The sequence below is a fragment of the Tamandua tetradactyla genome, chromosome X (genome assembly GCF_023851605.1).
Source record: "Tamandua tetradactyla isolate mTamTet1 chromosome X, mTamTet1.pri, whole genome shotgun sequence".
NCBI lineage: Eukaryota > Metazoa > Chordata > Mammalia > Pilosa > Myrmecophagidae > Tamandua > Tamandua tetradactyla.
This window is the reverse complement of record NC_135353.1, coordinates 136,142,316-136,159,596: the sequence shown is the minus strand read 5'-3', so window position 1 is coordinate 136,159,596 and position 17,281 is coordinate 136,142,316. Positions and strand designations below refer to the sequence as shown.

Sequence of the window (17,281 nt, the reverse complement as noted above, 5' to 3'; positions counted from 1 at the left end):
GGATCTTGTCCATCCTAATATCCCCAATACTAGTTCAGTGCCTTCTAAAGAGTAGCTAATCAATTAATGTTTGGGAAATACATGAACCTGTGATCATGAGATTTAAGTGTTTAATATTTGATTCCTCCCACATACTTGAATAAACAAAGTCAGGTATATACTTTTTAGTTTTACAGGAAATCATACTTAAACGGGTGAGAAGCCAAGAACTGACCACCTTTTACTTTCATCCTTTTATTTGTTGATTCCATAGATTTTACTGGTTCTTATACATTTCCAAGAAAATACCTAATCCAATGACATTTTATCTTGTTTGAGATCACAAAAAATGATGGACAGTTGCCCAATTTGTTCTATAAAATAACAAAAGTCTTATTTAGTCACGAAAAACTGAAGTCACTCAGTAACTTAGATGTTGAAACTAATTAAACCTTCAATGAATGGGAACAACCTTGCAAAGCACATGCAAAAAAAGAGAAATCTCCAAGTTAACAATATCAAGTAAAATTACACAAATATATAGGATTTTCCTCCAGGCCCACATCAGCCCTCCACTACTTAAAACACCAACTAACCATCTTGACAAAAAAGTGAATAATCTGCCTCAGGCTTCACCATGGTTGGAGAAGCTACTGGATATGGCACTGAAACTGGCGGTAGCCACGGTGGTAGTGCCAGCCCTGCCTGCAATTCTTGCTTCACCTCTCTCATACTCATCCCTCAAAGCCTCCTCATACTGGGGCTGGTAGGCTGTAGGGCTTGTTTCATGGATCTTGGCCAAGAACTCCAGCAACTTCATCTTGCTGGTTTCAGCCTTGGCTCTTGGACCCCACAGGAATTCAAAGCACGGAGGATCACTGTTGGGCACCTGTCGGTATTCCAGATACTTTTCCTTCACAAAATCTCTGGTGATGATCTTCTTGGGCTCTCCAAAGAGGAAGTGCTGCCTCCCAGAATATATATCCATCATATTCAGCACTTCCCAGACATCTTCCTCAGGGGCGCTGTTGCCGTTCATGAAAATCACGCCGAGAACAAGTATCAGGAGGCCAGTCTTGGGCATGCCATCATCGCCACTCAGCTTTCCATCATATGTGAGGCCCAGTTTGTTGACCAGGGCATAGCAGTGGCTGTCGGGGTCGACCTCCTTCACATCAATGCCAAAGACCAGCTCCAAGCACTCGGAGGCTCTCTTGAGGATCTCAGGGAAGTGATCTTCGTATGTTTGGATGACACTCTTCAGCATGTCTGCCTTTGTGATGGGCTCATTCATCTGATACTTGAGCACCAGAAAATTGACCAACAAATCCACCTTCTTCTGCAGAGGATCTCTGGGAACATCTTCAGTGTCTGCTGGGGATTGTGAACTGCTTGAACTATCCTCTTCTTGGCTGCTAGAGCCTTCATCTGATATACTAGAGGACAAGGCAGTGATGGCAGAGGAAGAGCAACAGGCACTCTCATTACCCTGAGGAGTATTGGGTGCCCCAGGAGCAGAAACATCCTCCAGAGAGCAGAGCATCAGAGACAAGGAAGAGGAAGAGACGGTCTCCTCCACATCCTGAGAAACCCGTGCAATTTCTAAGCCCTGGGTCTCATTCTGGGCCTGAAGGCTTTGCTCATGTGTGCAGTGTGGACTCTTCTGATTCTCTGACATGATTACTATTCTGGGCGGCGGTTGTCAGGAATGTCAGCAGAAGAGCACAAGGGAGGCCCACAGCTGAAGGGAGAAAGAGAGGATATGAGTGGTTTCAATTGGTAATCTGAAATGTGGTAGCCCTGAAGGTCAAATCCACAACCTTTACCTGGGGACAGGGTTTTAGGGCCTCACATATCTCCCATCTTTCTGAAATGCCTGTCCTCCCACACCCTACAGGAAGAAGCGAAGATGTTGTTCCGGGTGTAATCAACTTTTATAATTTAAGATTTCTTGGGCTGGCAGTAGGGTATGCAGGATTGCAGTCTCTGGGGTCTTTCCTGTTACCAGGTAGGTTATCCCTTCATTCTTCATTGAAAGCCTTTACCTTGATACCTGGAATTGACTGGGACACCTCCTCCTGAATTAGCTCTGTCCCCTAGTGATCGTCTAGCAATCACTACCTGAGACTCCTAAGTAGAAAATCAGGGGTACTTCTGCCTAAATAAATCTACCTAGGACTTCCCAGGAGGACCAGCTTGTCCCGGTGCCTCCATTGTACTGCAGTGGGTGTTCCCTGGACTCCTCACTCAGGATACACACTTTGAGTCCTGGAAGGGCCTTTACTCACCTGCAGTTGGACTTCTCAAACCATGCCTCACCTCCCTACATCCACTGAGGTGTCATTACGGGGCCAACTCTGTCAGTTAGCAGTCACAGGGCCTCCCAGCGCGGACAGCAAATGAGGGGCTTTGTCGGCCCCCATCATTTTTTGGTGAGTTGTCCATCCCATTATTCCTAATACAGGCTTGGACATCACCTACCCACCTACAGGCCAGGGAATCCTTCCTTTGCTGACCTGTGGCCATGCCCCTCAGAACAATCCTCACCCCTCTTATGAGGAAGTAGTCAACCCTGTTCGATTCTGAAGCATCCCAGGGCAGACATCATGGGCAGGACTCTATTCCATGAGGTCTGCTCATTTGGGGGCTGGTAATCCCCTCAGGCCTCACTCAGAGTCCTCATAGGAACTCTTGGCAGAACCCGGGCTCACTTCCCTGTCGAAGTGGGGCCTTCCCCCTTATATAAGCCCTCATTTCCCTGAAACTCACTCCGAAGAGGAAAACCGTGGCGCCTCAGTCTGACAGCTACTCAGGTTCTCGCAGGGCTGACAGCAGGGGTGGGGTTTTGAGGAGCCTCTCCCCTTTGGGGTTTGTACGCTCTTGGTCTCCAAGGTACTGACCTGGACTCCAGGCAGAGCCTTGTACGTGATTTCTCCCTCCGATAATTTCCGGTGGAGCACCACAGAACTAGGTCTTCCGGTCTTCAGAGTTCCCGGGAGGAAGTTAAGCACATCAGTTCCGGTCGCTACTGCCTGGGGCCTCCCAGTCCTGACAGCAGGGGCACGGCGCTCCACAGCTGGCAATTCCTGCTTGCAGCCTCCCAGAGCTGAGACTCCTCTCCGGGTGGACCCTTCCTTTCTAGGGTGAGTTGTCCCCTCAGTCCGCACTCAGGGTCTGTAGCTCGACTCCAGTCGTTTTCATTCACTGCTTGCTGAACAGTGCCACTTCCCTGCCAATCTCTGCATTTGCCCTATTAAACCTTATAGAAGTTGAGTCTGGTTCAAGTGGAGAAGCTGCTGTATGATGCATGTCTAGGACAACTGCTGGACTCAGAGAAAAAATATATTCCCGTGGGGGTCTGTTCTCCATCCAGTTGGGAACCTTCTGTTCGGAAAGGTGTACTTTCTACACAGAAGGACTTTGTGCAGACCCATTGTTTACGTAGTATTTTCTTTATCCTCCTGGAACATTGCATCCCTTCCTCTAATGATGAAGCCAATAGTTCTAAGAGTCAATGCATGCGCTCTGGGTGGATGCTTGCTCTTACCTGACTTCTGATCACTTAATAATTGATATGGTACAGCGAGGTCATCCCACAAAGCCCTGTTGATCACATTGATAAAATACCAAGGCAGAATCTGGCTTATATGTTTTCATTTCATCTCTTATCAACTCTCATGTACTATAGTATTAACATGAAGGATTTTTGTTCCTCTGTTTCACATGTTTTGGGTTTGTAGGGAAAGATTATTCATCCAATATGTACAATTAATGCCATCTAGAATTTTAATGCTTCCTACTTAATTTTATCCAGTATTTGAGTCTACATCATGACCCATTTTAAAGCAAATATACTTAGAAATGGAAAAAATACTCAATTGTATTTTTTAGTGTGGAATATATCAATAGCCCTTTAAACACAGTTGATAATGGACATGATATACATAAATATGAAATTCTGCATGGACAATTTGCCCATTCTCTTTGTAATTTATTTATTTATTCAACCATTCATTTGTATGAGTGTGGACTCAGGGGTACTTTTCTTTCATTTGGCTACTGTGTCCCTTTACCATACTCCCACCATTGAGGTTATAGTTTTTAGCGGTTCCTTACTTTTTGGTACTACAAGGCACTCCAGGCTCATCTTGTCTTATCCTGCCTCAGCCCTGGAACCAACCATTTATCTGAAAAGTCCCTTTTCCTTTTTTGGAGACTGGTGTTAGAAAGTAATATCAGGGTGATAGGTGTGTTTATAACTACTGGGATATCACTGATCCTAGGGTGTCTCAGCTGACAAAGCAAGGAAATATATGTGTATATGTGTTAGTACATACTCAAATATTACATTTGTATTTCTACAAATATTTCTATACTTATCTATCTGTATCTATGTTAAAGAATATAATTATATTTATCTAAATATGAGTTAATAATTATGTCTCCAACACTAATTCAATACCATAGAAATCATTCTAGACTCCCCCTCTTGGTTGTCTGTATATTCTCTCTCCGAAACTGAAAAATCTGGCTGCCGTGTTATGTCATCCATTTACTTAATTGTTCAATTCCAGTATACATGTATAGTGCTTTCAGAATTGCTAACCTCTACTTCTTTGGGAAATACCTTTATGAGTGAGTATACAGTACTTATGTCCTTATAGTTCCTTTTGTCCTTAGTTTTATAATCTCCACTCATTTATAAACTAATTTAGATCAGCATTGTTTTGTCCACTTCATACATATGTAGTGGAGTTAATGTATTTTCTCACAGTCCGCAGTGCATTATAGGATCCTACATCCTCCAGTTTTTAAAACGTTTGCCTACATTAAGGTTCTCTGTTTTTGGTGTAAAGTTCCATATATTTTGACAAAAGCATGGCATCATATTTCCATTGTTTCAGTATTATAGACAACATATTCCCTGAGCTAAGATATCCCAATTTTCACCTATTTAACCTTCACTACTTTCCCCAAACTTCTCGAAAACACTGAACGGTTTATTATCTCTAGAGGTATACCTTTTTCAGAATGTCCTTTATAAATGGAAACATCCTATTCAGAGCCTTTTCACACTGGTTTCTTTCACTTAAATATGCGTTTAAATTTTATTCAAGTTGTGTGCATAGTTTGATAACTCACTCCTTTTCATCTCTGAATAATATTCCGTTATATGGATGGATCAGAGTTTATATAGCCACTGATCTATCAAAGGACATCTTGGTTGCTTTCACTCTGGGGCACTTATGAATATAGCCACCATAAATATTCATATGCAGCTTTTGTGTAGACATAATTTTCAAATCATTTGGGTAAATATCTAAGCTCTGGATTGTATTGTAATTGAATGTTTCGCTTCCTAAGAAACTGCCAATCTGTGTTCCAGAGTGGCTGAACCATTTTGTATGCCACTAGAAATGAATGAATTCCTGTTGCTCCACATCCACATCCACCAATGATGTTGTCAATGTTTTTTATTTTAGCCATTTTGATAGGTGTGTAGTGGCATTGACTGTTTTAATTTTGCATTACCCCAATGACAAATTGTGTGTAGTATCTTTTCATGTGATCATTAGCCATTTGTATATTTTCTTTTTGAGATTTTTTTCCACAACTTTTGTTCGTTTTAATGGGATGTTTGTTTTCTTATTATTGAATCTTAAGTGTCCTTTGTATATACTTTATATAATTCCTTTATCAATATGAAATTTGCAATTTTTTTTCTCCCAATATGTAACTTGTCTTTTTGTTTTCTGAACAGTATCTTTCACAGACCAAATATTTAATTTAAAAAAACAGCACTTTTTTTTCTTCCATGGATTGTGCCTTTGGTGTTGTATCTAAAAACTGATCACTAAACCCAAGGTCACATAAATTTTTTTTCTTATGTTTTCTTCTGGAGGTTTTAATGATCTGCATTTTACATTCAGGTTTATCATTCATATTTAAATTTTTGTGTAAATTATAAGGTCTTTGTCTAGTTTCCTATTTTTGTGTATGTGCATCCAATTATTTGAACACCATTTGTTGAAAATACTGTCCTTTTTTCCATTGCTTTTGCACCTTTGGTAAAAAAATAGTCAGTCGGTTGTATTGTGCGGGTCTGTTTTGGGGCTTCCTATTCAGTTCCATTGATCTATGATTCTATTCTTTTGCCAATATCACTCTTTTTTGTAAATGTAGTTTTCTGGTAAGCTTGAAATTCGATAGTGAGAGGCCTCTAACTTTGTATTGTGTATTCAAACAGTATTGTGTATTCTGTATTTGTGTGTGTTGGCCATTTTGGTTCCTTTTCCTTTCCATACACATTTTAGAATCAAGTTTGTCAATATCTACAAAATAGCTTGATGGGATTTTGATGAGGATTGCAATCTATAGATCAACCTGGTGTGAACTGACATCTTAATATTGAGCCTTCCAATCAATTGCCATGGAATATTATCAGTTTTTTAGATCTGCTTTAATATCTTTCATCAGAGTTTTGTAGCTTTCAACATACAGCTCCTGTACGTACTTTCTTAGATTTATTTTTAATGGTGCTGTTGTAAATGGTAATGGGTTTTTGTTTGTTTATTTTTTCATTTCAAAATCCAATTGCTGGGGTGCAAGGGTAGTTCAGTGGTAGAATACTCGCCTGCCATGTGGAGACCTGGGTTTGATTCCCAGCCCAGGCACTTCTCCAACAGACAAACAAGCGAAAAACTAAGTAAACAAAAATTCAGCAAATGATTCTGCAATTAGGTGATACTCACATGGAAAACAAATGAAATGTGACCGCCGCCATACAGCATAGAAAAAAAAATCCAATTTCTAGTTGCTGATATACAAGAAAGCAAATGACTTTTTCATATTGATCTTGACTCCTGAAAACTTGCTATAGATGATTCTTTGGGGGCACTTTAATTAGAGAATAACGGAATATGTGAGTAAAGATCATTCATTTCTTCCTTTCCTGTCTATATAGTTTTATTTATTTTTCTTTGTCTTACTACACTAGCTAGGACTTCCAGTATGATGGTGAAAGTTGTGGTGAGAGAGGACAGCCTTGCCTGGTCCCTGATACTGGCAGTGGTAGTGAGTAGTCGTGTTCAGTCTCTCATCATTAACTTTGATACTAACTGTAGGTGTTTCATACATACCCTTTACATTATTAGGTTAAGGAAGTTCTCCTCTATTCCTAGCTTTCTAGACTTTTTATCATGAACTGTTCTTGTGTATTGTTGAATTATTTTCCTGAATCTGTTAACATAAGCATGTTTTTCTTATTGAGTCTGTTATGGTAAATTACATGGTCGAAGTTTGAATATTGAACCAGCCTTACATTGCTGGATTGGAGCCCCTTGGACCTGAAATATTATCTTTTTATATTATTGGATATGGTGGTTTGCAGCTGTATGCACCCCAGAAAAGATCATGTTCACAAAGCTAATCCATTCCTGTGGGTGTAGACCTATTGCATGTGGGAGCTTTTGACTAGGTATTTCAGTCGAGGCATGTTCCACGTGGGTCTTAATCCTTTTATTGGAATCATTTATAAGAGATGAAATTCAAAGAAACTCACAGAATCCCTGAGAGAAAAGCCAGAAGCTGAGAGAGAGAGAAGTTAAAGGAGAGAAACACGCAGAAGCTCAGAAAGAAGGCCACAGATGGAGCAGCTAGAAGCTGAAAGCAACACAACCCAGGAGAAAGGGACCAGCAGATGCTGCCATGTGCATTCTCATGTGACAGAGTAGTCAAAGGTCACCAGCAGTCTTTCTTTAGGTATCATCCTATTGATTCTTTGATTTGGACATTTTCACAGCCTTAAGAACTGTAAACGTGCAAGCTATTAAATCTCCATTTTAAAAGCCAGTCCATTTCTTGTATATTGCATTTTGTCAGCTTAAAGAAACCAAAATGCTGGATTCAGTTAGCTGATGTATTTAAATATTTTTAAATCTATATTCACGAGAGGTATTGGTATGAGTTTTCTCTGCTGATAATAGTCTATCTGCTGTTTTTCTTATGCAATTTTATTGCGATATAATCACATACCATATAATCATCCAAAGTGTACAATCTTTGCTTCACAGTATCATCCTATAGTTGTGCATTCATCACCACAATCAATTTTTGAACATTTTTATGACTCTGAAAAATGATAATAAGAATCAAAAATAAAAATAAAACAGAACACCCACAACATCTCATACCTCTTACCCCCCATTATTTATTTATTTTGTCCTTATTTTTTTACTCATCTGTCCAATATGCTACATAAAGTGAGTGTCAGCCACAAGATTTCCACAATTACATGGTGACACTGTAAAAGCTATAGAGTTATACCATCATCTTCAAGAATCAAGGCTATTGGATTACAGGTGAATGGTTTCAGGCATTTCCGTCTAGCTACTCCAATACACCAAAAACTGAAAACGAATATCTATGTAATACATAAGGTAACCTCCAGAATGACCTCTTGACTCTATTTGAAATCTCTCAGCCACTGAAACTGTATTTTTATTTTTCTTCTGTTTTTAGGTCAAGAAGTCTTTCTCAATCTCATGATGCCAGATCCAAACTCATCCCCAGCAGTTGTATTATACATTGCCAGGGAGACTTACACCCCTGGGAGTCATGTCCCATGTAGAGGAGGAGCGTAGTGAGTTTACCTGCTGAGTTAGCTTACAGAGACAGGCCACATCTGAACAATAAATGAAGTTCTCTGGTGGTGACTTTTAGGCATAATTATAAGTAGGTTAACTTCTCCTTTGCAGAAACAAGTTTCATAAGGGCAAACTTCAAGATTGAGGGCTTGGCCTATTAAATTGGCAGTCCCCAGTGCTTGTGAGATTATCAGGAATTCCCCAGGTGGGGAAGTTTAATATTTCCACTTTTCATCCCCTTCCCTGAAGTGAATTCTGCAAATACTTTTTTATTCTCTGTCCATATTACTTCCAGATGTATCAGGGCATCACACCAACCTGTATAAATCCACAAGCTCTCACTCTCTATTCAAGGTTACATATGATTACTGTGTTTGAACAAACTGACCATGAAAGTTTTTCATGGTGTGCTACAGATGGTGTGCTACAGAAAATATAAATTTTGTACCAAATAAACGTCTTTCTGTTGGTCTCATCCAGAAGTTGAAGTTTTAAAACACAGTCACTCTCTTCCTTTACCTTTTAGTCTGTAGTCTATCTGCTTTTGATCTTAGGGTAATGATGGACTCACAAAATGAATTGGGAAGTGTTCACTCTGCTTCAGTTTTGAAGAAGAGATTCAAATATTTGGTAGAATTTACTAGTGAAACGGTCTGGGCCTTGTGCTTTCATTTTTGGAAGGCTTATTTAATTATTGAAACAATTTAGTTAGTAAATATCGGACAATTCAGGTATATATTTCTCTCTGAGTTCTGATATTTTATTTCTTTCAAGGAAGTGATCCATTTGTCTAAGTTATGAAATTTGTGGAGAGAGTTATTTGTTGCATGCCCTAAGTATCTGTGGGATCAGCAATGATGACCACTCTCCCCACTTTTTTGGGTGGTGCATGGTCTGGGAATCGAACCCAGGGTCTCCTGTGTGGAAGGTGGGCATTCTAACCACTGAACTACCCATACTCCCCAATCTCCCATTTTTGATACTGGTAACTTGTGTATTCTTTCTCGTCATGGTTACGCTGGTTAGATTTTTATCAATTGTATTGATATTGTCATAAATTTAGCTTTTGGTTTCATTGATTTTCTCTATTGTTTCCTATTTTAAATTTCATTGATTTCCACTCTTTATTACTTCATTCTTTTGCTTGTTTTAGGTTTAAATTGCTCTTCTTCCTCTTATTTCTAAAAGTGAAAGCTTAGCCTGTTGATTCCATATATTTCTTCTGTTCTAATATATGCATTTTATGCTATAAATTTTCCAATGCAATTGTTTTACCTGCACCACACAAATTGTGATAAGTTGTATTTTCATTTTTATTTCATTTATAGCATTTAAAATTTTCTGTTGAGACTTTTTTCTTTGACTCATGGTTTAATTAGGAGTGTACTATTTAATTTCCATATATTTTTAATTTTCCAACTATATTTTGGTTGTTAATATCTAATATAATTCCATCGAGGTCTGAAAACATACATTGCATGATTTCTACTATTTTAAATTTCTTAAGCAGTGCTTTATGTCCTAGAATATGGTCTATCTTGGCCAGTATCCCATATGAGCTTGAGAATAATGTGTATTCTACTTTTTTTTTAGATGGAGTACTCTATAAATGTCGATTAGATCAAATTGATTGATAGAGGTATTGAGATCATCTATAGCCTTAAAGATATTCTGCCTGTATGAGCTATTAATTAGTGGGAGGGGTTGTTGAACTCTGTAAATTCTGTCTGGGAATTTGTCTATTTCTCCTTTCAAGTCATTTCAAATTCAAACTTTTGCCTCTTGAATTCTGAGGTTCTGTTATCAGGTGCATAAATATTTAGGATTGTTATACATCCTTTGAAATTTGACCCTTTTATCATCATTAATCTCACTCTTTATCCCTGATAATGTTCCTTGTCCTGAAGTCTGCTTTTTTGAAATTGACGTAGCTACTCCAACTTTCTTTGATTAGTAATAGCATGATATATAATTCTCTATGTCTTTACTTTTAACCTCTCTAAGTCTTTATAATTAAATTGAGTTTCTTGGAAACAACATATAATTGGTCTTATTTTTCTCTCGACTCTGATATTTTCTGCCTTTTAATAAGTGTGTTTAGACCCATTTATAATTAGGGTAATTATTTATATAGTTGAATTAGCATCTACCACCTTTTAAATTGTTTAGTATTCGTGGAATTTAATATTTTTTCTTTTCCCTCATTTTTTGCCTTCTCTGGTTTCAATTTTTGTGGTTGCCTTAGACTTTACAAGATACATTTTTAAATAATCTAAGACCATTTTTAATAACACTATAGTGCTTAACATGTTTTATGGATACCCTACCACAGAATATTCTTAATTCTTCCCTTCCTTTCTTTGGTGAATTAACTGTCATTCATTTCACTTACCCATATGATATAATCATTCAATACATTGTTATTATTAATGCCTTAGACAGACAGTTTTTAAAGCAATTGAAATAAGAAAAATAAAATATTTTATCTTCATTCAGTCCTTCTTTTCATTCTTTCTTAACAAAATCAAAATTTATTACCTAAATTAAGTTTTTCACCCTAAAAATCTTCCTTTAACCTTTCTTACAGGACAAGATTATTGGGAATCAATTCCCACAGTTTTTGTCTCTCTAAGAAAGCCTTTACTTTTCCTTTGTTTTTGATGCATAATTTCACTGGATTTAGAGTTCTGGTTCAGTGTTTGCTTTTTTGTTCAACATTTCTTGCTTACATGGTTTCTGACAAGAAGTCCACTGTAATTTTTATCCATGTTTCTCTATAATTAAGGTGCTTTTCCCCCTGTCTTCCTTTAGTGTTTTTTCTGCCTTCTTTACATGAAATTTGAATATGACATGCATAAGTATGGCTTCTCTTTCTTTGGTATTCATTTTGCTTAGTGTTCTCTGAGATTCTTGGAGCTGTGATTTGCTGTCTGTCATTAAGTTTGGAAAGTTCTCAGCTGTTATTATATCAAAGATTTATTTTGTTCCATTCTCTCTTTTATAAACTTTTTATTGTAGTACCAACAAAACAACTCAGTTTCACATTTTAACCATGTTGAACTGTGCAATTCAGTAAAATTGCACTCAGAATATTTTTCATCACCTCAGACAGAAACTCTGTACCCATTAAGCTATAAGTCTCTCTTCCCACACTCTTCATCCCCCTGCCCCTCACCCCTGGTAACCTATAAACTACTATCTGTCTCTATGAAGTTTCCTTCTTCTAAATGTTTCATATATGTTCCATTCTCTATTTCTTCTCCTTCTGGTATTTCACTTACATACATGTTGCTCCTTTTGATATTGTCTCAGAATTCTTAGATATTCTGTTGTTTTTTGTCATTTGTTACTCTGTTTGCATTTCAGTTTGGGGAGTTTCTGTTGACCTAACTTCATGTTCATTGATTCTTTCATTGGTCATGTTGAATCTACTAATGATCCAGTCAAAGGCATTCGGTATATCTGTTTCTCTGGTTTTGACTTCTACACCTTCCATTTTGATCCTTAAGGTTTCTATCTCTCACCTTTGTTCCAAGTTTTTTGTGTTGTGTACATTTTCCATTAGAGCCTTTAACATATAGTTATATTAAATATGTTAAATATATGGCTAATTCTGACATCTATGGCATATTTGAGTGTGGTTCTAATGCCTACTTTGATCTTTGTATTTTGCTTTTCCTTGACTTTTGACATGCTTTGCAATTCTTCTATTGTTGAGAAATAACATGCCTTGTAACCGGTAATAGAACTGGAGAACATAGGCCTTTAGTGTGAAGATTTATGTTAATCTGGCAGTAGGTGGGCTATTTTTAATGTTTGTTGCAGCTATGGGTTCAGAAGCTTCAAATTCCTGTAATGTTCTTATTTTTGTTTCCTCTCTTAGCTTTGGGTTATGTATTGCTCCCCAGAGACAGGTCTGGGTCTTCTGACTTTCCAGCTGTAATCCATTTTTATTGTATTGGAAACTTGCTGGTTTGGTGCTAGGTTGTGGAGCATTCCATAGTATTCTTCATATGTTTCAGTCTTTCAGTGGGTCTGTGTCTTGGTGCAGTGATCTTCACAAGTGTTTCTTCCCCTGCTCCAGAGATATCGTTTTGTTATCCCCCCTGCCTCTTACTCCTTTCTGTGACTGCTTCATTCCCAGTCTATTTACTTGCAGCCCTGTTTCCTGTTGACTATGTTACCTTCCCCTTAGTTGATTCAGGTTGGCTAGAGAGGGGTGGAGTATGGAGTAACCTCCTTCCCCAGCTGGAACAAGATTTCAGAATTAGGGTTTTGTTACTCCTTTATCGTGAAGAGTTGAAGGCTCTGGGAGTGTTTACCAGTAGTTATTCTACTCTCTCATTGCCAGAGCCGGAGGAGGAGCTTTCTTGGCTCGTCAACCTGAGAACTTAGTGGGGTTCTTGGAGGAAAATTCCACGATTGTTGAGGGTCTCCCCTAAGCCTGTTATACCCATGGGTTCCTTCCCATCACTCTAGTCCACACTCAGCCTCCGACAATTAATCAGAATTACCCTTGAGCTTTCCTACAAAAATAGTTTATAATTGCATCCACTTCTGTTACAGATAAGCACATCTTGCCTACTGTATCTCTATGGGAATACCTGCATGGCCGTTTGAAAAGTTAAAACCAGAACTCACTTTCAGGATACCTAAAGGCAGATACGCTATTTTGGCCCCAAAAGAAAACAAAAAAAAGTTTGAAATTCTATATCAAATCTCAAGGTTGTCTTTGGCAAGTGCAGACTGTTTTTAAGACTGGAAAGATGAAAATACAGAAAAGGCCTTACTCCCCAAATTAAGGTCATCTGTATCCGTCAGTAAGGGAAGTGAGGTAACTTATTCTCTGTAATTTTCTCAAGATTCTTACTGACTTTTTTTATTCCTAACCTCTGCAGATCCAACTCTTGGTCTGAGACAAATCATCAGAGGGGTTTGCATGGGGAAAAGAAGGAAAGCCGTACTTGGCTCCTTAGGTACAGAAGAAGAGTTAACTTAATCTGCATGAACCCTTGGAGGGTAGAGTTTCCTATGGCAAAGTTAAAGGCTTCCAGAAAAGCTTGTCTTTACTTTTTAAAAGGCAATTTTGATTACTTTAGTTTTGTGTACCAATCCCTTTTCAATAAAGATAGAGCAACTGGCATATGTCAGTTATGTCATTTTCACTAACAAAGAAAATTTTAAAAATTTCACTGCCTATAATGTGAGTACATAGTGCTTGAAGAGAAATTCAGTGACTTCATAAAGGAAGCATTATCAAGTAAGGTGAGGGCAAAGCAACCACCAAGGAGAGGTTGAAGTTTTCATGGGAAAGGAACACAGCCAAATCCTCAAATCAGACTTGGGTATCTACAAACGGAATTAGAGGTTAAATCTGGCTCAGAGCTGGTGTTAGGGAAAAGCTTACCCATCATGGGGGAATGATTTGCCTCATCCAGAATGCCAGGATTACATTAGAAGGAATATAAACCCTACACAGAAGCATAGACTTTCATACTGGAGGTGTTAATATCAGTCAAATATGATGAGTTTTTTTGTATTAAGAATTAATTGTTGTGACCCTGTGGTTCAGGAATAGATTTGGAGTGAACCACCATCTGTATTAGCAGCTGAAAGATTGAGACAATAAAACTTTCTCGGCCTTGTGTTTTTTGTTTTGGAAGATTATTAATAGTCAATTCAATTTCTTTAATAGTTGTAGGGCTCTTCAGATTATCTATTTCACTGCGTGTGAGTTTTGGAAGATTGTGTCTTTGAAGAAGTTAGTCCGTTTCATCTGAGTTATCAAATTTGTGAGCACAGACTCTTTCATAATACTCCTTTATTATCCTTTTAATGTTTATGTGATCTGTAGTGATGGTCCCCTTTCATTTCTGATAATAGTCATGTGTCTTTTCTTTTTTTTTTCTAGCTAAAGGTTTGTCAATCAATTTGATTGATCATTTCAAATAACAAGCATTTTGTTTGTTGATTTTCTCTATTGTCTTCCTGTATTCAATTACATCAAATTTTGCTTTAATCTTCATTTCTTTCCTTCTGCTTACTTTGGATTTAAATTGCTCTTCTTTCTCTAGTTTCCCAAGGTGGGAGATTAGATTATTGATTTTAGATATTTCATTATTTATAATATATGATTTCAGTGCTATAAATTTCACTCTTAAGCACTGATTTTGGTGTAGCTCACAAATTTTGATGTTTTTTTCATTTGCATTAAGAACAATCAAAAAAATTTTTCTTGAGATTTTATCTTTGATCTATATCTTATTTAGAAGTATGTTGTTCACACTCTTGGGCATTTTTCCCAGAAAAATAAAAACTTACGTTTATACAAAAGCCTGTACACAAATGTTTATAACAACTTTATTTGCAATGGTAAATAAGTGGAATCATCCTGGATGCCCTTAAAAGGAAAATGGTTAAACATGCCATGGAAAACTGCTTGACAATTAAAAGGAATACTCTATTGATAATACAACTTGTATAAATTCCCAGGGAATTATACTGAACAGCAAGAAAAAAGGTCAATTTTAAAAAGTGAAATATTGTACAATTCCATTTATTTAATATTTTTGAGATTAAAAAAATGGAAATTGAGAATAGATTTGTGCTTTCCAGCAGTTCGAGAGGGAGGTGGAGAGGAGAGGATATGTGGTTATAGAGTGGCTCAGGAGAGATCCTTGTGAAGATGGAACTTTTTAGTATCTTGAGTATGGTGTAGGATACCTAAACTTACACATGTAATAAAATTGCATAGAATGTTATTCACATCCAGAAAAGTAGAAGTAAAACTTGGGAAATCTGAAAATGATTAGTGGATCACATCAATGTTCATATCCTGATTGTGTTATTATACTTATATATATATATATATATATATATAGTTGTTATATTATATATTTTTAAATGTTACCATTGGGTAAACTGGGCAAAGTGTACCAAGAAACTTCTTGGTATTAGTGTTCTTTAAAACTTCAGACAATTGTGGGAAATGTTGGAGTAAGAAGCTCCAGGAATCAGTCCCTCATGAAACAACTATTGAACTGACGAGAGAGGAAATGTATGAATCAACTAATTTGAAACTCTGGAGTCTAATAGAACCCTGTGAAGCATCTAGGGAGGTGTGAGTTGAAGAGGCTAGGAATCTGTAGTAAATATCAGTGTTTTGCCCTCTTTGCAGGGTTTGTGATTTCCCCATCCCCCAGGCTCATGGCAGACAGCAGTGAGAATTGAAGTTCAGTCTCCTGGCACAGTTTACTGGTGCCAGGGTGAGACCTAGCCCTCCAAAACTCAGGGTTGTATGGTCTGATTGCTGATCACTGCTTTTGATTTCCTACCTCAGATCACTGACGGCCAACTCTGAGGGTGACCATGATTTCAACTCCCGTCAGGCAAAGGGAATTGAGAAATTCTAAAGACATTAATGTTTCTCAAAACTACAGAAAACAGTTCAAAGACTGCATTAACTGGGAAAGTATGAAATCTAGAAAATGTAACATCAAAATCCATATAAGAAGTTCCTTGTACCCTTGTTGGCTTCTTATCCCCTCCACAGTTCATAGTAGAGCCTGCTTGTGCTCCCTTTGTGTGCCCCTGATGCTGTTCTGGAGGGAGCAGAGTGGTCCCTGTGCACATATTGGGGTGCATGCATGTCAGTACCAATTTATTGGTGGAGGTCTGAGGGATTGAACCAGGGAACTTGTCTCATGTTTGCCCTCCCAGAGTTTGTCCTGAAGGCAGAGAAGTGGCTCATAGACAGCTGGGGTAGTGAGAAACAATTAAGTCAAAGCAGCGTTGCGCAAAGTATTACCTGCATTCTCACACAAGAGAACACCCAGAAGGGGGTTACATGCTTCATGTTGTTCATGTGAAGTATGTAAACTGTAAATGGGGGAATTCCTAAGGCTGCTCGCAAATACAAGCCCAGGAAGAGAAGCAGGCTGCAGGGCTCCATATAGGCCCAGATTAGAAAGAAAGGACCTTGCACTCCACATTTTTCTCAACCTGATCTTGATAGGAGAGCTCAGGTCTAAAGGAGACAACAAAACATAGCACAGACAATTTACAAAGACTATGAAAGATGCTTTCAGTTTGAAACTAACTAACTCCTCCCATTGAAGAAATTCTTTGTCATATCACTATTTGGATACAAATGTGAGGAACTGACAGCTTTGGGAATAAATCCAGGAGTTGTCACTAAAATATTAAAATGTACAGTGTGCAACAAAAGTTAATAAGATAAACAAAGAAAATGAGGGTCCATCTAAAAGACCAAGATAATACATCCAGAAATCATCAATGAAGAGGTCCAGACTTTGGATCTATCAGTTGGACACTTTTAAAAAATCATCCTAATATGCTCAAGGAGCTAAGGGAAAGAATGGAAAAAGAACTAAAAAATATGATGAAAAAACAAATGAACATTATTGGAATATCATTGAGAGTTTCAATAGGAATCAAATAGAAATACTAGAGTTGAACAACACAATAACTGAGATGAAAAGTTCCTTTGACAGTTTAGACATTAGTTTGGAGGTGACAGAAGAATCAATGATCTTCAAGACAAGACATTGAAATGGTTCAGGCTGAGAATCAGAAAGAACAAAAATATAAAAGAATGAGCAGATCATAAGAGCTCTGTTGTATACACTCAAGCACAC

At 37.8% G+C, this 17,281-nt stretch overlaps 1 pseudogene across 2 annotated transcripts; it reads right to left on the bottom strand.

Annotated features, from left to right (window-relative positions):
- Positions 1 to 239: 239 nt before the first annotated feature.
- On the bottom strand, positions 240 to 2,971 carry LOC143670125 (melanoma-associated antigen B16 pseudogene; annotated as a pseudogene). 2 transcript variants are annotated; one of them, XR_013169281.1, is made up of 2 exons: positions 2,880 to 2,971; positions 240 to 1,720 (listed from the first exon to the last, which is right to left on the bottom strand). The product of XR_013169281.1 is annotated as a melanoma-associated antigen B16 pseudogene, transcript variant X2 (transcript). The 2 variants fall into 2 exon arrangements; XR_013169280.1 differs by having other exon boundaries at positions 2,749 to 2,944.
- Between the last annotated feature and the right edge of the window lie 14,310 nt (positions 2,972 to 17,281).